Consider the following 25,429-nt stretch of genomic DNA (forward strand, 5'->3'; position numbering starts at 1 on the left):
TGGTAATAAAATTCAGCCAGAGGAGAGATGTTCTATCTGGAACTCAAAGGCCAACATCTAAGCACAGCTAACTCCTGACCAAGAAGCTTTGACCGAGGGACTTGTAGCTGAATGAAACCCATTGCCCTAGAAAAACCATCTGTACTACTTAAGCTACTGCTTTATGTTTAATGATCTCTCTCTGCAACAAGAAAAGAATCTACCAGTAGACACAGATTATGCAACCTTACAAGAGCCTGTCACCCCACTCTTCTCTACAGACACAAGACATTCTCACTGCTGAAATAGACTTTGTGAAGGGCAAACATTTATTACTTGACCACATTCCATACTTGTCTGCTGGGGAAAATTTAATATACTTGATTTAATCCACCTGACGTGTCTTCTGCACCTAGTGTAGCGCTGTCTGGCATCACAGTACTGATCATGTTCTCCCATGACACTGCACGATCAACCCCACTATCCCAGGGAACGTTTCTCACCTAATGACCAGAGTCATGCATGAATCCTGAACTAAGATTTGTAGCAAAGAATTGCATTCCTAGCTCAGAGCAATTGGTCTCTCTGGAAAATTTTGCAAATACCCTTCAAACTACAAGAGACCTCATTTTTGCTTGAGGACAGCTGACAGACACCCCCATCCACACCCCACCTCCATTGCACTTAGGTTCCAAGATTTAACAATGAATGAGAGTGTAAAAAGAAATTAGAATTGTAGAAGTGCCAAAGGTATCCCTTGGAGCAGTGTGCATGCATGGTGTGTTGTCATGTAAAAGAGCTCTTGAAAGATAAAGAAACTAAGTCCAATTATATAACTGGTCATGTTCATCTGAAACATTATCTAACTTCAGACTTCGAAAGATATCACAGTGCCTGCAATAATTAATTCACCTCTTACTTCCAAAAACACTCTGAAAATTAATTCCCCATGCTAAAATGAACTTGGCAGCCAAACACTGTAATTTTGCAGGTTACCTGGCAATCAATTTGAAATGTTGTCTTGGGTAAAATGTACAATATATCTTCCCCACAGATGTAATCTGTCTGATTCCCAAGCTTCATTTCTCATTATAGTAGAGAAAACATACACTTTTTAATGCTTTTCTAGGAGAATACAAGTTATCTTTCATAAACATTTGTACAAATGCCAACATAAAATATATTAACTACAATAACAATACAATTTTAGCTTCAAAAAAGCAAGAACAAACATTATCCTGATACAAAAGCCAAGTAAATTAAACCTTGCCAGGTACTAATGACTCACGCCTATAATCTTGGCTATTCAGCAGGCTAAGATCTGAGGACCAAGGTTCAAAGTCAGCCCAGGCAGAAAAGTCTACAATAATCTTACCTCCAATGAATCAGGAAAAATGTTGCACTGATGTGTAGCTCAAGTGGTAGAGTAACAGTCATGTGGGAAAAAATTGAGCCCTGAGTTCAAGTCCTATGTAAACACAAAAAATAAAAAAATGAGTTAAATTTTATAAATGAATTGAAAACAAATTTTATTTGCATTCCATGATTGTTATTTGATTTATCATGAGATACACCAGCATAGTAGCATAATTTCAGTTTAAAGGCAATCAGGACTGAAGTGCAATAGTGCATTTTAACAAATTCCTGCATTTGTATATTAGAATTTAAGAGTAACTACTTAAATATCCTAAAATCTCAGTCTAGAACTGGGGATATAGCTCAGTGGAGAAGTGCTTTTCTAGTATGCACAAAGCTCTGGATTGTATCCCCTGTACAAGGAAAAACAATTAATTAATTATTTAATTAATTACATATCTATAATGTGCAGGTGTCAAAACTGAGAAAAACATCAGCCCCAAGAAGAGGACATTTACATGAATATTGCAATAGGAAAAAAAGAGAAGAGCAGACACAGCTGGCTATTCTGTCCTTTGGCAACAAAAGAACAATGACCTTACCATCCTTCTGTTTCTAGCAGCACAAACTACTTTATTTGAAAAGTCATTCATTTCTATGATTGCAGTGGACATGTTTTCATCAACAGAGCAATTGAGGAAGAAAAAACGTATTTTATTAGCTAATTTTCCTTTTGTGAATTAGGGAGTTTTCTCTGCACAGAGAGAAATTTCAAACCCCTCCAGAAATGGATGTATGCCCGTGGATTGACTACTACAGATCAAGTTTCCATTGCACTAATAACCTGCTCCAATGAAAACATATTTTTAATTTGCTTTTAGGGTTATTTATTTTTTATTATTACACTAAGGATTTATAATTTAATGTCAAACATAATTTTGCACGAATTATGTGACTGTACTATGATGCCGTAGATAAGCTTGTTGTGCCTGGTCGGCATAGTCTCTGATGACAATTTTGAGAAAGTGGATCACCATTTGGCTGGTTGCCATTCCATAAAACTGCTCAGTAGAACTTTAAAAGGAAAAAGTTGCAAAGAATTTCTGTGTTTTACAATTTTTTTTCCTTAGTCCTCTTAGAAGCAGAAAATGTAATTATTCTCTTATTGCTTCCACTAGATGTAACATAAATTGTATGAACCTAATTAAGAAATTGAAGGGTTTCCAATTAGAATTTGCAAAGTCATATTTATTGTAAATTGTCGACCAGCCAAGTAGAATAATATTTTAAGTAGGAATATTTGCTTAAATATATAGTAGTCATCATAGTGTCTCCAAGCTTTACGATCAGTTTAGTATGCATTCAGGAACATCCACAATGGGACAACCATTATGCTGGGAATAGGAGAGGTGAAAATAAAAATTGGTATTGCTACAGCTGTCTGTAGCAATCTCCTCCAATGGAGGAATAAAAGCTATAATGCAATTGCACAGAGAGTTCTTAGAAACATAAATAAGAGCCGGGTGCTGGTGTCTCAAACCTGTAATCCTAGCTACTCAGGAGGCTGAGATCTGAGGATTGCAGTTCAAAGCCAGCCCAGGCAGGAAAGTCTCTGAGACTCCTATCTCCAATTAACCACATGAAAACCAGAAGTGGCACTGTGGCTCAAGTGGTAGAGCTCTCACCTTGAGCTGAAGAGCACAGGTCCAGAATGCAAGCCCCATGACCGACAAAAAAAGAAAAAAAAAAAAAAAGGAAACATAAATGAGCAGCATTTTGCCAAGATTTGTGCAGATGTGAAGGGCCAGAAAAGATTTCCAAAAGGAAACTGGGGGACAGGTAATCTTTCAGGTAGAAAGAAAGAAGACCAAAAACAAAATTACTTGGCCAAATAAATTATTATTTGTTTATATATTGCAAATAATTATAAATATAACAGCTGAATGTGATTGCCATCTTCACGCGAGTTAACTAATCTGATGTTTATGCCAATCTTAAAGTTTAAGTATGAATGGTTTTAGTGTTGTCATTATATGGTTAAGGATTGGGAAGACCAGAAGAGTTCTATGGCCATGCCAGGGGCCTTCAGGTAACAAATGGATGCATAATTAAGCCAGGAGTAAGCCACAGAACTCCTGACTTACAGGCAAACAGTTATTATCATATAATGGTATTCTTGCCATTATCTAATTCATTTATCATATCAACACTAACAAAATAATCATATGTAAAAACGCTTGATTAAAGAATAATGTAAAATCTTACTTTTGGCCTTGATATTAAGACAAAAACCTCCCCAAATTGACATAATCAATACAATCCATATGTATATATATGTGTGTGTGTGTGTGTGTGTGTGTGTGTGTGTGTGTGTGTGTGTATGTTTATATATATGTATACATGTATATGGGATTTCATGGGATTTTAATCTTCATCAAGATCAAATTCTAAATGAAACAGAATGGAAGAAAAGGTTTGCCAGCTATTCATCTGACAGGGGATTAATATCTAGAATATAAATAACTCAAAGAATGATGCAATCAACAAATGGCAAATGAATTGGACTATCGTAATACTTCTAAAGGAATCAAAGTCATCATATATTAGAGATACATATGTACTCAGTTTTATTTTGGCATCCTTCACATAGTCAAGTCAAGCAATCAGCCTAGGTCCCCATAAACATGAGAGAATAAATAAAATGTGATATTCACTCAGTATATTTTGTTCAGCTATTCAGTAGAATGAAATCACATTGTTTGCAGGAAAATGGATGGATCTGGAGATTCATGTTAAGTGAAATAAGCCAGACTCAGAAACACAAATATCACATATTTCCTCATATATTAAATCTAGATTTTTTTTTTTTTTTTGTCGGTCGTGGGGCTTGAACTCTGGGCTTGGGCGCTGTCCCTCAGCTCTTCAGCTCAAGGCGAGCGCTCTACCACTTGAGCTACAGCGCCACTTCCAGTTTTTCTGGTGGTTTATTGGAGATAGGAGTCTCACGGTCTCTCCTGCCCGGGCTGGCTTTGAACCGCGATCCTCAGATCTCAGCCTCCTGAGTAGCTAGGATTACAGGCGTGAGCCACCAGCGCCCGGCTTAAATCTAGATTTTTTAAGACATAATAATAGAAGGTAAATTATTTGGAAAGAGGAAGGAGATCATGGAGAAAGAAGTAAATAAAGGTAATGGGGTAAATATGATCAAAGTATATGAATGATATGCATGTATGGAAATGAAACAATGGAACCCACTATTTAGAACAATTAATATACACTAAAAATCCATAAAAATCAGACAGAACATAAAAAACAATTGTAAATTTTCATCTGTGTCACCATACTGCCAAGTCCTATTTTGGCAAAGTAATAAATGTAATCTGGGAGCAAAGCATTCGATTTACAAGGTTTAAATGATACTGTAGACATTTAAGTCAAGTAGTCCAACCAATAACAGGATTATAACTATGATATTGATTGAATTGTAATCATTGATTGACTTTATCAATAAGACAAGTGAAATTACTGAATTGTTAAACTTGATGATTTTTTTTTGGAAATTCAATTCCTAATGAACAATTAGAGCATCCTGCTCCTAAACTTCTACTCCTGCTTCATATTTATTTTTGACAAGGTAAGAGATGCAGGTTTGGGTCTGGACAGAGCATTAATTTAGGGCATAGTTAGATATTTTTGGTTGCTTTGTTGCTGTTGTTCATATTAGTATAAACTAGTCTGAACAAATCTATAATCCAACAAGAAAATGCTAAACATGACACAAACAGTTACTTCAAAATAGTTAGGAAAAATAATTTTCTCTCTACATAGAAAAATCATAAAATTGAGCATTGGCAAGAAAGATTTTTTTCCAATTGTCTACTTAGGTCATTGATTCCAGCCTTATTACTATTTTATAGTTACCTATATCCTTAACATGAAAAAAGTATAAAGTTAAAACAACCTCTTCCATTGTCTATATGAATTAGTCACATTCAGTTAAGCCACAATGTAATAACAAGCACTTCAACAAAAATCATAATATAATTCATAAAGGTATGCTGATTGTGTGTGCTGTTTATTAATCTTATAGCTTCCAATTAATGACACATGGATTGAGGTTACTTCATATATCTTTGTCTTTTTTTTGGTCCTGTCGTGGGCCCTGAACTCTGGGCCTGAGCCCTGTCCCTCAGCTGTTCAGCTCAAGGCTAGTGCTCCACCACTTGAGCCACAGCACCACTTCCAGCTTTTTTCTTTTTGCTTATGTTCTGCTGAGAAATCGAACCCAGGGCATCATGCATTCAAGGCAAGCGCTCTACCACTGAGCCACCTTCCCAGCCCTCATATATCTTTCTTTCAAGATATATCTTAAAAATATATCTTAAATATATACACATATATATCTTAAAGGAAATATTCTATTTCCAAGTTACCACATCAGGGAGAGTGTTACACATTCATAGATGCTGTTTTCCTTTCTTTCCACTGGCCAGAATTAGTCAGATGGTACTGACTAACTTATAAAGGGATGGAAAGTAAGGCATTACACTTGATTTTTTTCTGAACAGAAAATAAATCCACCAAACAAGGTATGTTTCTAGCATTGGTTAGCTATCCGACATCCTCATAAATGCTGTAAAATAAAACTAAGCACAACATAGATTGTGCATTTCAATTTCTTTATACCTATAGCTCAGAACAGTCTTTGTCATCTAGAATGAGCTAGTTTGGTTTTAAATTCCATAACAAACAGTTGATATTGTATAATTTGTTTCACCTTTCACCACTGCTTAACTTCCAAATTTTCTTGAAAAATAATCTTAAAGTCTTCTTTGTTAGATTATTGTAAAGGTTATGACAAAGGAGTTAACATTTAAAGCCACAATTGTGATAATGTCTTTTCCAGAAAAAGGAATGTTCTTAATATGCCTCAAAAATAATGTTACATATAATACTTAAACCCCTATGAAATGAGTTGTGACAGTTTCTTATATAATTTATATGGATTTAAAGTGGATTTCTTGGTCCTGAAATGGGAAGTCATTATTATCAAAAGCAATGTACATATGAAAACTTTATGCACTGAAAACACATTCTAAGTAACACAGGTGATAATGATGAAATGCAAATAATATGAGGCAAATACAAAGTACACAAATGTTCCAAAGTTATTGATATAAATTCAACAGTGCTAAAATGATTTTATTTCCTAGCATCTAAGAAATTTCCTCATTACATGGTCAGAGATGCAGATAGCTTTGGAGATGGTAATAATGAAGAAGATAACTCATGCCCACAATATACATGAATAAAATTACAGCTTTAGTATACTAATGCAACCTAAATCATCATTATAAATGTAAATAGGTACACTGATTTATATTTTTTTTATTTAAACCAATCTCTTATACTTTATATCAATATGAAAAAAGATATAATCAAAGCAAAAACTGATTTCATAACCTGTAGTAAAATCTCATGCTAAATTTTCAGCTCTTACTGAAGTATTTTTTCCATGGCTTTTCAACTTGAGCAATCAAAAAAACGTGTTAATTCATTTTAAACACTAAACAGACCGCAATGGAAACTGAAGCTGGATATTTATCCTAGCAAGTAAGAGCCTGGGTGATGATGTCATAGCAATTTTCAGTGAGTTGGGGTTTGGGGCCACCTCCAGATATACTGATGACAATATTTGAATGTCACCCTCAAGATATGTAGCATCTTTAAGTCCTAAGCAAACAAGAATGATATAAAATGAAAGGCAAGTCATGAAAAAAACAGAACTGTGAAAAAGTCTCATCATTATGAGCATTAAAATTCATTTTGATAAAAATTTATGAAGTCTAACATTTATTCCTAATAACTGTGAACATTATCTAGAGTGCCTCTAATAATATGAGTAGGAATATAATTTGTCTTTTGAAAATAACAATCCATGTACGAAAACTTTATCTGGGGTACTTTTAAATAAGTATGTCTCGAATTTCTCAAGAAAAATAAGAGTTACAAAGAAAAGCAACATACAACAGGATCAGAAGTCAATGTTCTGGATTCCAAAACAGTTTACTCCTCTGAGCTGCAATTATACCATCTCCTAAATAAGAAATGTTACATCATCTACTTAACTATCATACCCAAGATTCTGTATGTCCCAAGGAAAAACTAGCAGTCCACTTATAATAAATTCTATTCATTCTACCATGTACAAAATGCTTCCCAAAGAGTAAACACTGATCAACAAAGACAGTAAATGTTTAAAAACAGTCTATTAAATACCTTGCAAAAAAACACAATTAAACCAAGTGAATTGATAAATAGTTGTTAATGTTATACCATGATAGCTGTCTAAGGGCTCATATGTCTCACCTTTTATGGTAAATTTGACCAATAGAGTTATTTCAGATTACCCATATTATACTAAATAGGAAATGGGTATGGTAGGAAAAAAGTATGTGGATCATACCTAGGGGAGTATAATATAGATAAGTATAATTATAAGAGTTACTAGTTCTTAAATCCTTATTAAATGTCAAGTCATATGGTAAGAAATACTTGGGCATTATCATGCATAATCCTATGCATTAAATAATATTAATATTTTCATGGGAATATAGCTATGTACAGTTTTTCTAGAGTCTCAGAATTTAAATCCATTTCTGTCTGATTCAAAGCCTACACTCTAAATCCCACCTCATCTATCATCTCCACAGAATACAAGTTCTCTGGTCAAGCCTTAAAAGACACTTTATTTTTTATTTTTTTATTGTTAAGGTGTTATGCAGAGGGGTTACAGTTACATGAGTAAGGCAATGAGTACATTACTTGTCAATCATTGTTACCCCTGCCCTTCCTTGTTGTTGTCCCACTATCCTTTCCCTCCCCCAGCTCCCACACTCCTATCTCCCCCTCCTCCTGTGGCCGAAGTTGTAAAGTTCTTTTCCAATATACTGTCCAGTAGGTATCTTCATTGCAATGGGTCATCCTGTGTCCTTGTTTCAGCATTTTGTTAATCCACTTCCTCTGCCCAGATTAGACATATGTATATACAAAATGCAGGGTATTAAAATTAAGTATAGTGACAACAGGGATATGCCATAGGGGAAAAAACATACAAAGGAAACAACCACCAAAAAAAATGATAAAATCACATGGTACATTTAAAACAGTAACAATAAAGACAGATCTTTTGTGTCTATATATTAGGGTTCATTTCAAAACTTAGCATCAACTTATATGGTCATTTGTACAGGGTTTTAGAGCTTTTCAGGTTATGTGATAAGATTATCTTATATGGATGCTAATTCTTGCAAATAAGGGAAACCATAGGACAGAAATTTCTTTGGGGCTGGATAACTTCACTTAATATAATTTTTTCCAAGTCTTTAAAAGACAAATTTAGGAGCAAAAGGTAGGAAGGAATATTTATAATTCTGTCTTTAGATATGGGTTATTTTAATAGCCTTCATCCTTAAGCCAGGAGTCTGAGTTATATTTAATAAAAGGGAGGTAATTCAGTATAAGACACTAAAAGGAAGATTAAATAAAAGTGATATTATCTCTCCTCCAAAATTTGCATAACTTCTCCAAATTCAGATTTCCATATAATTCAAGTTTCTGATTATTATCATAATTTCCAGAACTTCTTGAATGGAGGTAGATTTAATTACAAGACATCTGACAGCTGTTTCTGCCATGTTACATCTTGCCATTAGAAAAGCACATATCCACATTTCAGCCTTTGGATCAAAAGTTTCTGTCTTCTGAATTTATTTTTCATAATGTGTCCCTTTGCCTATTCACAATTCTAATTAAGAATCTCTGAACTAATAAGAGAACTGGACAAATGACTGTAGCAATGTTCTCTCACAAACATAGACTCTTTCACTTGGATGTGTTCAGATTATTCTTCCCTTTAAAAAATGTTTTGAATTTTAGAAAATTTCACAAACTAATTATACCCAAGCTTTAAATGCATTCAACTAAGGTTTCATCAACATAGGAAGCACAGCTATACCTCTTGTGGCTCATCGGGGCAAGGGTAGGCTTCTGCATCATTGCTTGACAATCTGCCACTGATTCTTGTGGTCTTCATCTTGGTCTCCAAACACTTAAAAACAGCTGGCAGTCTTTATACAGAATTACATTCTCACTTATTGGTCTTTGAGCTTCTTAAAAACTTTTATGTATTGTAATGATTGGATCATGCCTGTGGGTCTCAACCTAAAACATCAGATTGAAGTTACAACCAAAAGTTAGAGCATCTTTATGTGGTCTCAAAACACTTAATAGTTCTAGTCACCTGTGAAAATAATTCAGTTTAAGACATTCATTTCAGCTGGGTTCAGTGGTTCATGCCCATATTCCTAGCTACTTAGGAAGTAAAAATCAGGAGTGTTGAGGTTTAAGTCCTACCTGGGAATCACTTTCACCAGACTCCATCTAAACCAATAAAATGCTGGGAAGCGTGGATTTTGCTTTTCATCCCAGCTACTCAGGAAATATAAATAGAAGAATGTTGGTCTAGGCCAAGAGCTTATTTTAAAAATAATGAAATCAAAACAGACTGGAGGCATGGTTCAAGGGTTAGCCTATCTACCAGTGTGGACCAGTGAGTGTATGTGTGTGTGTGTGTGTGTGTGTGTGTGTGTGTGTGTGTATGTGTGTGTTTGTATACATGTATACATGTTCCCTCAACTGACAAAAACACTTGTAAACAATAGCAGTAAAGAAAATTAGCACCAGCAATCAACATAATAGATTTTAGATTTTGTTTTTTCCATGCTGAGGTTTGAACCTGAGGCCTAGTGCATGCTAGCCAAACCCTCTACCACTTGAACCATGACTCGGCCATGTTATTTTAATTTTGTTTCTTTAACAGAGTTTCATAGCTCCATTTTCCCAGGCTGGCTTCCAATTAATGATCCTCTTATCTATATATGAGAAGTACCTAGAATTGCAAAGTATACACCATGCTTCCATGAGATTTTTTAAATAAATTCATTCCTGAATATACGCTTTGAGAAGTGACTTACTTAGTGAACATATATGGGTGAAACAATCATAGAGAGCTCTTTAAAAAATAGGATCATAATATGAACAAACAATATAAAGAAACTAATAAAAGAGGAAATTGAAAAGGATTTGAAATATGAAAAGACATAAGAGGGAAGAAAACCCCCAATTTAGATAACACATTAAAACCAAAAAATGGAAATGAAGAAAATAGTGTATGATACAAGATGGTAGATTATTACAGCACTCTGTGGAACTGATTAACAGCATTATAATGCTGTATAAAATATAAGTGATTATAGGATCATGCCTGTAATTCTAACTACTCAGTAGGCTGAGATTTGAGGATTACAGTTCGAATCCAGCTTAGGCACAAATATCCATGAGACTCTAAATCTCCAATAAACTACTAAAAAGCAAGAAGTGGAGGTATGACTTAAGTGGTAGAGTGCTAGCCTTGATAGAAAAAAAGAAAAAACAAACAAACTCAAAGATAGCATCCAGGCCCTGAGTTCAAACCCAAGGACAGGAACAAAAAATAATTAGCTAGATAATGAGGAAGAAATATTTATCTACAATTTAATGTCAGAAATTGGCATACACAGTGTATTATTTTAAGGCCACTATTAATAAATTCCAGAGTATCATTGTGCTTCTCTATCTTTCTATTTGCTAGCATTTATTATTGTGGCAGCATGCATTTTTGAATCATATTTATAGCATATAGAGACACAACAAGAAAAGGTAATGTATCACAATGAAAAACAAGAGACAATGGATGTTTGGTGGGGGGAAGAGGGAGGAGAGCTACATGAATCCTACAAGAAAAATGGTAACTGAACAGGTAAATGCGGAAAGCACAACACAACTCAGGAAACAGAGTTGATTATGAGGAACACTATGAACATAAGATTTCTGAATATTTGCTACAGCTATTAAACAAGGAGGTGACAACCATATGATTTAACTAAAGCTGTTCTAGCGTAAGAACACAAAATTTGCTTTTCCTCTTAGACATCTGATAACAAAGACAAACATTGTTTTTGGACACATTTTCTGTAGCTTCTAATCACAACACTGAAATGTACTAAATTATTTACTTTTAAAAATTAGAACAGTAATGACCAAACAAAATGAATTTTGTGCATAATTTATGTATCTGGGTCTTTGCCTTCTGCACTAAAATTAGTCATCATTTGAAACCCATATCCATGCTCTGATTGTCTAATTGGTGATCCAGGTGGCTTTCTGTTTCCACTTCCAAGGTACAACTGCATGTAATAGACTTTCTCCACCTTCACTGACACAGTCTAAAGATTATGTCCTCTACAAGTCAAAAATCCAAAGGTAGTCAAATGTGGCTAGACAGCTTGCTGATAGCATTGGTTCCAAATAAAATACTAAATACTTCGTTTCTTTCCTGTGGAATCAATATTAAACAATAACAAGCATCTGTCGAATACAACCGTAGACAGTATCAAGATTTTCCTCCTTGTTTGTTCATCAAGCTTCCTGTATGGAGATGCCCCACCCATAATGTCCTTCTTTAATCCCATCTTCCACGCACTTGCTCTTTTTCCCACATCTTCAATGACCTCTCTCTATCACTTCTTCTTCCATGAACGTCTTCAAATGTACATTATCTTAAGAAGAGAAAAATACTACTTTGGTTATTTTTTTTACGTTTTTATTGTAAAAATGTTGTACAGAGGATTTACAGTTACATGAGCAAGATATTGGGTACATTTCTTATTGAGCATTGTTGCCTCTTCCTTTGTTTTCCCCCTACCATACCTTTCCTCCCATCTCCACAACTACCCCTCCTCCCCCTCTCTCCGTGGAGTTTGTAAAGTTCATTTTCAGCATAAGGTTTTGTACATCTCATTGTTACAATGGGTCGACCTGTATCCTCATTTAAGCATTTTGTTTTTTCCTTTCCCCTCCCCGAATTAGAGGAAGTGTATATACAAGATGCAGGGCGCCGACATCAAATACAGTGAAAATAGGGGTTATACCGTGGGGAAGGAACATACAGAGCAACAAAAATTTACATAGTACATTATAAATATGTTAGAAACAATAGCAAGAAAGCAAGAAGAAATGTGTGTCCCTATCTTAAGGTTCATTTGACTTAACATCATCTTATATGGTCATATGTACATAGCTTTTGGCCTTTTCTGCTTGTCCTACACATGTATTTCTTTAACCTCCCTTCATGTTTTGTAGAAAGGTAAAATGTGCTCCCGAAGCAGACAATACCCTAGTAGCTTTACCTTGTAGCTTTACCTAGTAGCTTTACCTTTCTCATGCAGTGAGTTCTTTGAGACAAGGACTAGGTTCTACTGATGTTTGTATCTCCAATTGAGTGACCATTTCTTCATTCCATATCAGTTGCTCAATAAAGAAAGAATGACATTGCCCCATTTGTTAGGAAATGGAAAGGCTTGGAAAAAATTATATTAAGTGAAGTAAGCCAGGCCCAAAGAAACAAAGGTCCCATGGCTTCCCTTATTTGCAATAACTAGTATATGTCTGAGACAAGTAGAAACGATCAGATAAGTTGATGTTAGGTGAAATGAACCCCAAGATAAGGATTCAAATGTTTTTTTTTTCTTTCTGCTATTGTTTCTAACATATTTATAAGATGATTTTTTGTTGCTTTGTATGTCCCTCCACCACGGTATAACCCTTGTTTTCACTGTATTGATATTGGTATAATTCGTGGAGGGGAAGGGAAAAAACAAATTGTTTAATAGGGATACAGGTGGACCCATTGCAACAATGAGATGTATAAAACGTTATGTCGAAAAACGAACTTTGACAGGGTGTGGCACAGCGGGGCGGGGGTGGAGGAGGTGGGGGGAGATGGGAAGGGATGGGAAGGAGAAACAAAGGAGGAGACAACAATACTTGATAAGAAATGTACCCAGTACCTTGCTCATGTAATTGTAACCCCTCTGTACAGTATTTTTACAATAAAAAAAAATCATGAGAGGGGCTGGGAAGGTGGCTCAGTGGCAGAGCGCTTGCCTTGCATGCCTGAGGCCCTGGGTTCAATTTCTCAGCACCACATAAGCAAAAAGAAAAAAGCCGGAAGTGGTGCTGTGGCTCAAGTGGTAGAGCGCTAGCCTTGAGCTGAAGAGCTGAGGGACTGCGCCCAGGCTCAGAGTTCAGGCCCCACGACCAGACCCCCCCAAAAAAAATCATGAGAAGAAAAACAAATAATAAATAAAAATGTAAAATGTTAAGGTAAGGCTATCTCTCATAGAAAATTTAAGAAGATTAAATGGCCTAGTATACATCTAAATGTGAACATATAACTCTGTGTTCATTTCTGCATTCATTTCTGCATTCATTCATTGATTCTGAATTCATTTCACCTTCTTCTACTCCGTATTTTTCACAACACAGCCATATATGATGTTCTTCCTTCCTCACTGTTAGATGTTTTCTTTGGTAGCTTCTGAGATTTCTTTTCTATTATTTCCTCCACTAAAATTGTAAAATAGATACCAAAGACCTGAAGCATCTGTCCATATTCTTATTCTTCATTCTATCATTCTATCCCTTAGGATCTGATCTTTTTTTCCAGTACTATAGTTTGAACTCAGGGCCTTGCCGTGGTAGGCACGGTCAGCACTTTACTCTTTGAGCCATACCCTCAGACCTCTTTGTTTTCAAATGCATGTCTCTCATCTCTTTACTCCCTTCTTTCTTTCTCCTATCTTTCCCCCTCTTTCTCTTTCCCACTTTCCTCTCTGTCTCTCTACCGCTCTTTCTCTCTTTCTCTCTGTCTCTCTATCTCTCTGACTCTCTGTCTGTCTCTGTCTGTCTCTTTGTCTGTCTCTCTGTCTGTCTCTTTGTCTGTCTGTCTCTCTCTCTTTCTCTCCTGTTACAAACTCACCTGCAAGGCAATTACTCTTATGTTTGAGCCACTCTTCCAGTCATTGCCGTACCCTTAATCAATCTTTAAATTTATCATTCTTCCCATTGTTTAGCTAAATCCAAATCTCTCTACACCTTTCCTCTCTGGTGATTGACCAGAAACAACTAGTTACTTGCTGAAAGTGTCTAAACTCAAACATTGTATTCCCCATTCCCAGTACTCTACTCTCTCTGTTCTCCTAATATGTTGTCTTCCTGCTTCCCTATTTTTTAGTAATATTACCACTTACAGCATTGAACAAGTCATGAGTTTGAGTGCCCTCACTGACCCATCATCTACTGGAATACAACTCTGTTAATACAAATCTCTAATCAAGCATTTTCAGTAGATACAATGGCTATTAATAAATTACAAACTTCTCAATCTGATTTTCAAAATTCTCTGGTATATATTTGATACTCAGATATCATTTGTCCGTGACTGTTATAGACTTACCCTATTCTTCAATCTAATTCTCAACATTTCATTAACTGTGCTATCCCTCCCATCACTCCAGACCTTCCTAAATTTGTATCTCCCATCCTAGATAACCAAAAAAGCCCAAATCCATTGTTTATCCTCATGAAGACATGCATGCTTTTCACAGCTAATTGTTTGCTGTCCTTCAAGGAATTCAAGACAATTTAACAAGTTCTCAACTTGTGCATTTTCTGTCTATCAGATAAGTGTTATTCATGCGTAGTTGTTTTATAGTGCAACTGTACATCTTCTTCCCCACACCATGCATTTATACCCCTCCAATGTTTCAATGTCCCTCTCAACTTTGAAAAGTACTTAAACAAATAATCAAACAAACAGGTGCATTAAATAAACAAGATTAAAATATACACAAAATAATTCAATAAACTGTCCAGAAGAGAGTTGAACACCACCTCATCCTACCCCCCCCCCCACACACACACCTGCAAAGATACCATTTCCTATCTAGTCAATGTTGCACTAGGTATAATTCCACGATCTCAGCTGAGCTGAGTAGTAAAAATTGCTGAAATCTGACCACCAGATAACTGGAGTGTTACTGTATACCCAAGGTTTCTTGCCAAAGATTTATAATTAGCAACAGAATCAGCTGGCATTACTAAACTATGTTTCATTTCTTTAATCTCCCTTTCCTCCCTTTGTTTTCCTCCTCCCTGTTTGGGGTTGATAGAGCCAGATGATCAATAATCTTTCTTTCACCAACTCTGATCGTCATGTTGGCTACTGCCTGGATGCTATTATTCACTTTAATACACTAATCCTTTGGTTGAAATTCTTAAACCACAGTTCTTTATTAAAGGACAATCTTGGCATCCGTGTGCTGATAGCAGCTTGTCTGATTTTTCGAGAAAAAAAAATCTGAATGAAGCTTCTCTTTTCCCCAAAAGATTTCACTAAAGAGGGAAAGAAAATGATCCAAAGAAAAAAAGATTTCAGCTCATGGACACAAAAATATGGCAAGAAAATTGAACCTCATTACATAAATTAGAGAACAAGAAAGTTTCACCTTACGAATGCAATTAGATGTCAACATGTCATTGAATGACAAAGTGCTGAGAAACATTGCAGTGTTTTATTGAATATTACTTCCATTATTATCTCAATGAGAAATAGAACACAAACTATACTGGTTAGCAGACCAAACCTTTGTATGATTGCTATAACCTTTGGTGGAGTCCAGTGATTTTTGTTCCTTTTCAAAAAGACATTGAAGTGACAGTGGGCAAGCCATTTTTTCCACCACACACACTAAAACTAGTGTGCGTGCAGCTAAGCCCTGCCAAAGCACGTTGCATTCATACAAAGATCCATACAGATCCTAATCATAAAATAATCCATTCTGTACTCTGTTTTTATGACATTTATATGAATCTGGCCACAGCCTCATCAAGCAGTTCACAGAGGAAAATTGTTCTATTTATGTGGTCGAGACAGGGTGGACTTGATTTTCAAGCAAACAGAGAAAGAAATACCCAGATTTTTTTTTCTTTTTTTGTCACAAAATCTGGATCTCAAAAGAGCTATTTTGCACTGTTTTGTAACTGTATTTGTAACTGAGGAGGAGATGATATTCTTTTCCTCTGTCCCCGGTCAGTAATGAAATCATATATCCATATTTCTCAAACCAAGAGACTGAGTGAAGACACCTGGAAATAGTTTTCTTCTTCTCTATATAATTGCAAAAGGCAAAGAAATGGATGTGTGGGTAAATGTAGAAAGGAAACTTTCCAATGTGCATCTACTTTAATTTATTCTTGCTCTAGCATTTGAAGAACTAATAATTTTTCAATTAATTTTCCAAACTTTTTACTCTTTTTAATTTTTTCTAGATGTCATATTTACAGAGAAAAAGCATAAATTATCCCTGAAATTTTGAAGACTTAGCTGCTATTTCTTTAAGTTTCTGAAGCTGAATAAATAAATAAATAAATAAATAAATAAATAAAATCTATGTGTCAGTTTAGTGGGATCACTTTCTAGAGTCTAGTAAAGCACACAGAAATAAAGACAGCTGTTTTTTTATGATATCTCTAGGAACTGTAGTTTTCTGAGTATGTGAATAAGTAATTGGGTAAAAGCATGTCACTAATAGGCTGGTTTGTTTCACCTGTTTATATCACCCTACTCTCATTTAGAATGGTTCTGATTTCACTCCTAATGTTCCCAGTGCAACTTTAGTTTTAAGTTCTTTTGGATGCTGCGTTTATCTCTTCAGAGTCAGAAACAACAACAACAAAAAAAAAAAAAAAAACCACCTAGATTGATGATCTATATTCTACATTTATGACAAAGATCTGAGTTTAATTTTTCTGGTTTCTTTGGAGTCATCATTACTTATTTGTGTGTGCACTAATTACAGAAAGATCCAAGATCATGTGCAGCAATCAAACAGGAGCCACATGAAATGTGGGTTTTTTTTTTGGGGGGGGGAGAGGGTTCTTGCACATTTCAACAGAAGATAAAACTTTCCTTTTCCTTTTCACATAATAAAGAACACTCTTCCTTCTTTTTGAACCAAAAGAAAAAAAGATGAAGTGCCAATAAATGTAAGACTGTTGGAAGAAACTGAATTAATGTGAATAATTATATAATGATTGTTCCTAATTAAATAAGGATAATGTTCAGGGTGCTCTTTTTCTTTTTTTCAGAAACCACTGGTATTTAGATAATATGCATTACATTGCTTCCTTTCTCTAGCCACCCCACCCCTAAGTAAATGACAGCATAAATAGACACTTAAAGCCCATATGATGACTAGTGTGTGAGATACTGTTTCTCTGAGTCTGCTGTAACTCATATATATTCCCTTCCTTCTATTTGAAATCTTTAAAATATTTTCTTCTCAAATACTTATAAAAGCACGTATGGTTGAAATAAAAATAAAGCACATACAGATGATATTTTTCAACTCAGCATCCTCATACCAGAAGGAAAGCAGTCAGATATGTTCTGTTTCTCCAAGACCTCTAAATGTCCAGGAGGAGAAATAAAAGCTTAAAAGCAGCTAGTAACAAGAAGTTGTAGAAATACTTTGAGATACTGCAACTGTCACTAAGAATGGACATCTTTCATACAGTCTACCTTCCTAATGATAAAGTTCATGACAGAATGTGTATTCCATTATTAAAATGGTAAATGTACAAAAGTATGTGTGTTCCATATGTAATCAATATGCAAAGATTGTAGACAAATCTCAACCATCTGAAAATATGTTATGATAAAACATATTTATTTCAAAGAAAAGAAGTACTTAATAGTTTATCCTGAGTATATTATTATCAATGTTGTCTTATGTTTTATCCAACCCTAAGCTAATGGAAATAATGATCAAGGTAATGACCTCCATAAACCCAATAAACTGAAGACCTGAACATCAAGCTTTCTACAAATGAAATGCCTTTTAGTAAGTCTATATACCCTTCTACCCCAAGTATTTTCCAAATTTTTAACACCTAGACAAATTAAAAGAGATAAAACAAGGAGGTTGAATATACATCTGAAATTGTGTGTGTGTGTGTGTGTGTGTGTGTGTGTATGAGTACATGTGTGTGATACTTCAGAACAATAAAGAAACTATACAGAACTCCTTGAAGACAACACTGAAAATGGTCTTTGGAAGAATTTGATTGTTTTGCTTTGTTTTTCTGATGTGGTAAATATCATCACCCTAAATCGCACTTTCCAAGATAATACTGAGATATAAGAGAATGACATTGCTCCCATATGAAGAATTAAACACCAAATGTGGTTTGAACACCACAGGAAATGAATTTTAATACAAACAGGAAGTACAATATCAAAAGACAACAGTGGCTCACATCTGTAATTCTAGCTCCATAGCAGGTTGAAACCTAAAGGATCATAGTTCAAAGCTACGAAGGAAAAATCTATGAGACTGTCTACAAAGTAAACAGCAATTCAGTATACACTAGGTGGAAAAAGAACTATGAAACTTTTGGACTAGGATGGAAAGGGGAAACGGAAAAAGTAAAGGAAGGGGTGGCATTGTTCCAAAAAAAAGGTACTCATTACCTGACTTATGTAATGGTAGTCCCTCTGCACAACATCTTAATAATGACAATAAAATTAACATTTAAAAATAATGATAAGAATAAAACAGAACTGAGAGCAATGTAAGCCAAACAAGTGCAAGAGTCTGAGTTCAAGCTGATGTACCATCAATAATGGTACAATATCGGTACAACATGAGAATCAGAACTGTTTGCCAGGGATGGCTTGGTGGCTCATTTATATAATTCCAGCTACTCAGGAAACAGAGATTGGGAGGGTCATGGTTTGCAAGAGATAAGGCAAAAATCAAACAAACAAAATTCTTAGCAAATATGCCTCTTCCCATCTCAATAAATAAGCCAGTCATGGTGGTCCTTGCTGCTGTCCTTGATACAGAGGAGGTCATAGGCTCGAAGTTCATGATGATCCAAAACTGACCCAAAGCAAAACAGAAAACAAAAGGTGAGACCCTACTTGAAAAAAAAATTAAAGCAAAAAATAAAATAAGATCCTCAAGGCTAAATTTATAAGATATGCTCATTCAATAAACGTTATTTCTAAAATGTGGCAGAGGGGCTGGGAAGATGGCTCAGTGGTAGAGCGCTTGCCTTGCATGCCTGAGGCCCTGGGTTCAATTCCTGAGTACCACATAAGCAAAAAGTAAAAAGCCGGAAGTGGAGCTGTGGCTCAAGTGGTAGAGCGCTAACCTTGAGCTGAAGAGCTGAGGGACAGCGCCCAGGCCCAGAGGTCAGGCCCCACGACCGGACTCCCCCCCCAAAAAAAAATTAAAAATAAAAATAAATAAAATGTGGCAGAAAACATAATCCTAAAGCAAAAGAGCAATGGCTCCATGGAGCTATATCACATGCACATTTATTGTGTGATCATAAATAGATATAACTTGACCAAACCTTTAAATCAACTTAAATAGTTTTAGTTATGCAACAAGGCACCTATTTCTATAGAATGTGCCTGAAATCAGAGACATGAAACCACCCTTCCTTCAGCTAGTCCCAGTTTTTACTTTCCACTAATATACTAAAATGTTCCCAGCATGGAGAGTCACTCTAATGTCTAGAGAGAACTGCTCATTTTCTACAACATGGCCCTAAATACCAGCCAACAACCTTACCTGTGTTATAGCAAACTGAAAAAAAAATTAATCACTCAACCTATTTCAGTATATCTGAGCATCTTCCTGTCACATTGGACATGTTAAGAACTAGAACTCATATCCTCCAACATGGCAGCATCCTAAGGAAAAACTCTCACAGTAAGTTCTCCTGTAACTACTTTCCAAATATAATATATATATATTAGTCTCTTTTCTCTATGTATCTTTTAAACACACACACACATTTAACGTTGCCAAGACAACTGATCCCTAGTACCCATTAAAGAACCAACTGGCAAAACAAAAAGTTTAATGAGCATCTACAGTATGCCAAGCTAGATGCTACAGGCAATAAAAGCAAACAAACTACATGATATCAATCCTCAAGTAATTAAAAGATCATGCATGAAAAATCGCAGAGTAAAAGATATTATAATGCAAAACAATTGTGAATCATTATATTCCATGAATTGAAGTCTATGGGGATTGACAGGAAACTGCTATGAGTTTGGTAAGGAATAGTCCAAAAAGACTGGTAGATAATACTTGAGATGTGTATTTAATGTGGAAATATGGGTTAGAAAACATGACAAAGTTCAATTAAGGTTACTGACCAATGAGAACAAAATAGATAATCCTAATTTAGAACAATTTTCTAGGATCCAGACCATGATGGGCAGAAAGGAAAGTGACATATTTATATAAAACAAATGTTTTATTTTACCCATTATATTTTGGGATTTAACAAGAAAATTTGAAAATAGTATTAGAATAGTCTCTGACTTTCAGAAAAACATTAATTTGACACATTACATAAAATATTAGTGTTTTTTTCAACCAGGGCATTAGGTATTTCAGAGGTGTTAGGGGATTTGACTCATAGTACAAAACAGGAATTCTCCATAGAAGACTTAAGTAAAATCAAAATTACATATTTACAGATACAGTGCTATGAAAATCTCAAAAAAGCCAAAGATCCCAATGGAATGAGAAGAACCATCATTGATTTCTTCCTTGGAAGGAAGATCAGAAATACATTAGACACCATTAAAATAACAACATAATAGAATGTAACCAACAAAAAATATGAGTAAGTCAATGATCTTCATTAAGTATGGTCATATATAATGAATATCTTTTCCCATCTTCTTGTTAAACATACATCTCTTGCATTTAAAGCAACTCATTCCACTTCACATTATTACAGATATCAATTAGTTCAAATCTGGTAGGAGTGGACATACAGAACCTGGAATACTTTGGAATTTCTTGATAAGCATAGCCATTCCCCAGACAACAACAATTTCTTCTCAGCAAAAATCAACTGAAGCAGCTGTGGTTATTGTGATATAATAATATCTGGGACTAATGGGCCTTTAGTGATATTGCAGCAAGTAGAAACAAAGGTGTCTTCTTTTGATCAAGCTACCATGATACCCCCCAAAAAACAAAGAAATAGATCCGCAAACAAATGACACCATGAAGAACAGCAAATCACAGAAAGTCTGGAGAAGCAAATAGTCAAGCTAGGATTGATTGCAGGAGCCTATGTCTCTCTTTCTGGGATTAATGCCCATGGTGATAGCAACCCCATCATCAGTGTCATCTCCCAAACAAAGGGCCACAGTATAGAGAGAACAATATTAATTTTTGTCAAAATCACTTGTGCACTCAGCGATTTCAATAGAACAATCAGTTTAAGTGGCAGTGGCAACTTCTCCACATAAAACACACTTGCTGCAATCCAAACTAGATTTAAAGAGAGGTGAGCAACTGCTTTAGTTGCTTAATCTGGTTATATGTGCGATAAAGTAGTTCACATTTTTAGAATGAACGAATCAAAGGCGTAATTGTTTTTGTCATCTGCACAGCAATTTTACTCCTGAATGCATTGTTTTAGGCAGGAATTAATAAAAATTGCATGTGCTTCAGGTGCTGGGTAGATCACCCTTTTCCACACAGCCCAGCCTGAAGCTGTGAATGCTCCTTTTCTTATTATCAGTTAATAATTCTCTCTCATTGAGGCAAATTAGGAACTTGACTGTGTTAGAGAGTCCAGAACACTGCTAGAGGCAAAAGGGGGCTAAATGGCAGAAATTCCTCTCTGAGCAAGATGCATGAAGCACGACATTGTGTCCACCACAAAAGCCGCTCTGTATTTTTGATCCTTTCTAATTTAATTAGCCCAAGAGGTAGCGCATTAATTTGCCAAGAATTCTTCTGATGCGAAAGCTGCCCTCATTGCAGTGAAGGGAAAAAATAACCTGCGTGCTACAGTGGCATGCCAGTAATGAAAGGGGGTTATTTTTGTGTTACAAATGGCATTGCAGGGTTACAAGAGACCTTTAAACCTTTTTATCTCTGGTTAGGTCATATGTAACACAGTGCAACACAAAGCGCTAATTAACCAATTCTGGTCCAGAAATCTTTTAGAACACTTAAGGGAGTTACACAGTTAGAACCCAGGTCAAATGCATTGCTTTGTTTCACATTTTAAAAAATACTGAAAACATCTTCTGGTGTATATATTAAAAAATAGAACAAAAAAAAATCATCAATCGGCAGTTCACTGACTCTACGGACCCAGCACACAAGATATTTATTCTGGTCTTTGTTTTCTTTCTGTTTAATGATATTCTTTATGTGGGCAAGCTGGAGCCTTGAAGTCCCCAAGAAGGTTTCTTGGCTCTTTATGCTGTATTTATTCGGTAAATTGTCTCCATGTTAATCTTCTTCATCAAATACTCCTAGTCAGTTTTGAAAAACTTTGATCAGATCTACCACCACCATGCTTCTCCATGGCCATGTGCTTCTGATATGCACTCCCGCACTCAAATGGGTCATTTACTCATTAAAGAACAAGAAACATGCATCCTACCATGATAAGTCCTCCCCAATACTTTGAACTGTTAATTAAGTCTATGTAATCATGTCTCCTGTTTGGTGAGCGATTTCTTTTCTAGAAATTACAGGATCCCCTTCAGGGACTTTCAACACCCTTGTCGCTTTCCCTCGCCACTTTCCAACCCTGCTGCCTGAATGTGGCTAGATTAAAAAAATAAAAAAGAAAGAAAAAGAAAAGAAAAAAGCTTTCTCCCAGGAACCAACTCAAGAAAACCTCAGAATTATTACATTTTACATTTAACTCTCCTGCTTTTTTTTTTTTTAATGAAAACCAGTAGAAGACATAGGACTAGGACTTAAAGGAAGACTGATATTTCCCTACCTCCTTACATCTGGGTAGAAATCAGTGAATTAAAGGAAAGATGGCTTTTCTTTTCAGCAATGCCTCATGGATACCCAGAGGCATCACAAGTAGTTTTTGGCATAGTACATGGTTTAGTTGCCAAACTGAGGAGAAGAATTAGCATTGTTAAGAGATAAGGCAGGATGCATCCAAGTCAAGGGAGTGGCCAGGCAGGCTGAGGAGAGGGCTGAGAGCCAAGGAGAGAGCATCTGACGCAGAGGAATCTTTTGTTTTTTTCTTTTTTCTTTTGTTTTTATTGTTAAGGTGATGTACAGAGGGGTGACAGTTACATAAATAAGGTAATAAGTACATTTCTTGTCAAAATTGTTACCCCTTCCCTCATTTTTCTCCTACTTTCCCTTTACCCCAACCCCCGCAGGGGAATCTTTTTAAAAAGCAAAGCTGTGGGCAAGAGGAAGCTTTTAAAAAGTGAAAAAAGAAAGACACAGTTACAGGGTGTTAATTGTAAGGGAAGAATAGGGGTTAGAGGGAGAGGGGAATAAGAATCTCTTGTCCAGAAATGTTTTCTATTTTCTCACAGACAACAATGTGAAATAATCTGCCTTCTCAAAATAGAACCCTGTCCTTGGAAAATACCTCCTTTTTCAAGGTAACATGTTTCCAAATATTTTTGTCCCAACCTAGAAACCTTTTCTAAACCCTTAAATTTACTACTCTTTTTATTCCAGATTAAATGGCTTTATTTTTTTTATATTTCTTTTGCAGATTATGTTTAAAACCAGCAGCCATTTAAATAGCAAAATGACATTTTTATTCAAATTTAAAAGTTTATAAATTGCATTATTACTGTGGATAAGATAACTCAACTGGGAATGTGCTTTCAGAGCTACATGTTCAACTATTCTGAATTTTTCCAGGTTGCCCAAAAGATTTGAAAGGGTAAAAGGATTTTTTAATACACAGTAAATACTTCTGAAATAGTGAATTGAAATAAAAAACAGATGACACATTTATTTTGCTTTCGGCTTCTAGAACATCAAACAACACATTTTCTTCAAATGGTTTCATCAATGGACGGTAACCTCTTAAATTGATTGACACAAACCTGTCATTTATTTGATGATTCATAGTTTATAAAGTATCTTTACTTTTTAAAATTCTGCTGATATGTTACATAGCTCTTCAATAGGTTGCAAGGTAAACATCTATTGCTGTGTTTCTCTATAGATAAATTTGTTTTTAATCAAAATGGGATTGTAAATTAAACATGAATTATTTGAGTTCCATTAAAGAGAAATCTTAGAATTTGAAATAAATTATCTTAGTAAGTACATTTAAAAAATAATGATAAAAAGCAATCTAAATGGAATCATTTACTTATTCCTATACAATTTGAAGGTATGTAAACTTATTCAAACCAATAGTTGGAAAGTAAATGATAGAAAAAAATCAGTGTTTTGAGCCAGTGTTTAATAAATATTCAGAAACCATTTTCTGTGATGTGATAAGATCCTAACTATCTTTATATCTTAGAGAATACATGGCAAAACTTAGACAATTTACCTAAATCTGTCTTCAAGATAAACACAGATCAAAATCTGTAGTTCCTAAAATACCAGAAACCCCACACAAGGGTACTTGGCCTGAGAGTGCATATATTCCTTGATATTCTCCTGAAATCTGCTGGAATTTAAATCATAGCTATATCAGCCTGAGAAAGTAGAAGAGAAATTAGTAGTTGCAAATTCTTCCCTGGAGAGAAAGAAAGAGTAAGAGACCAAAAGCAAGAAACAAAATTCTCCTCAAACATCCCAAAAGTGAAAAGAACATTTAATTATCTACACTGTGGTCATTTTGTATGGGCCTGGAATGAATACTCGGAGGTGAGGTATCTGTCAGGTCCCTAGCTCAAGCGCATGACAAGTTCAAGCTTGGAGACTGGAGCCTTCACAAAGATGTGGGTAGAGAAACTACCCTCAGATGGAATGCCTCAGGGCAAGTAAACACAGTGTTGGTAGTTGTGAGGCCTGCAAGGAGCCCAGAGGGTGATATGTGCAAAGGACCATCACTGACAGAGGCTAAGGCTTTGCTAGGAGGCCACAGCCATCCCCCAGCCACTCACCAGACAAGGAGCTGAGGAACATCCTGGCCTCCCCCCATCTTCTCCCCTCCCCCTTTCTGCTCTGCTGTTAAGATCAGTCCATGACAGAGGCAATCAGAAAGCAGAGGGGAAGCTCATGAGGACAGAGTAGACTGGACAGGCAGCCATGAGGTCATCAGCACAGGTAGCTATTAATACTTACTTGTGAAGAAGAGTTTC

This window comes from Dipodomys merriami, unplaced genomic scaffold (assembly GCF_024711535.1).
Source record: "Dipodomys merriami isolate MVZ:Mamm:240054 unplaced genomic scaffold, mDipMer1.0.p SCAF_1, whole genome shotgun sequence".
NCBI lineage: Eukaryota > Metazoa > Chordata > Mammalia > Rodentia > Heteromyidae > Dipodomys > Dipodomys merriami.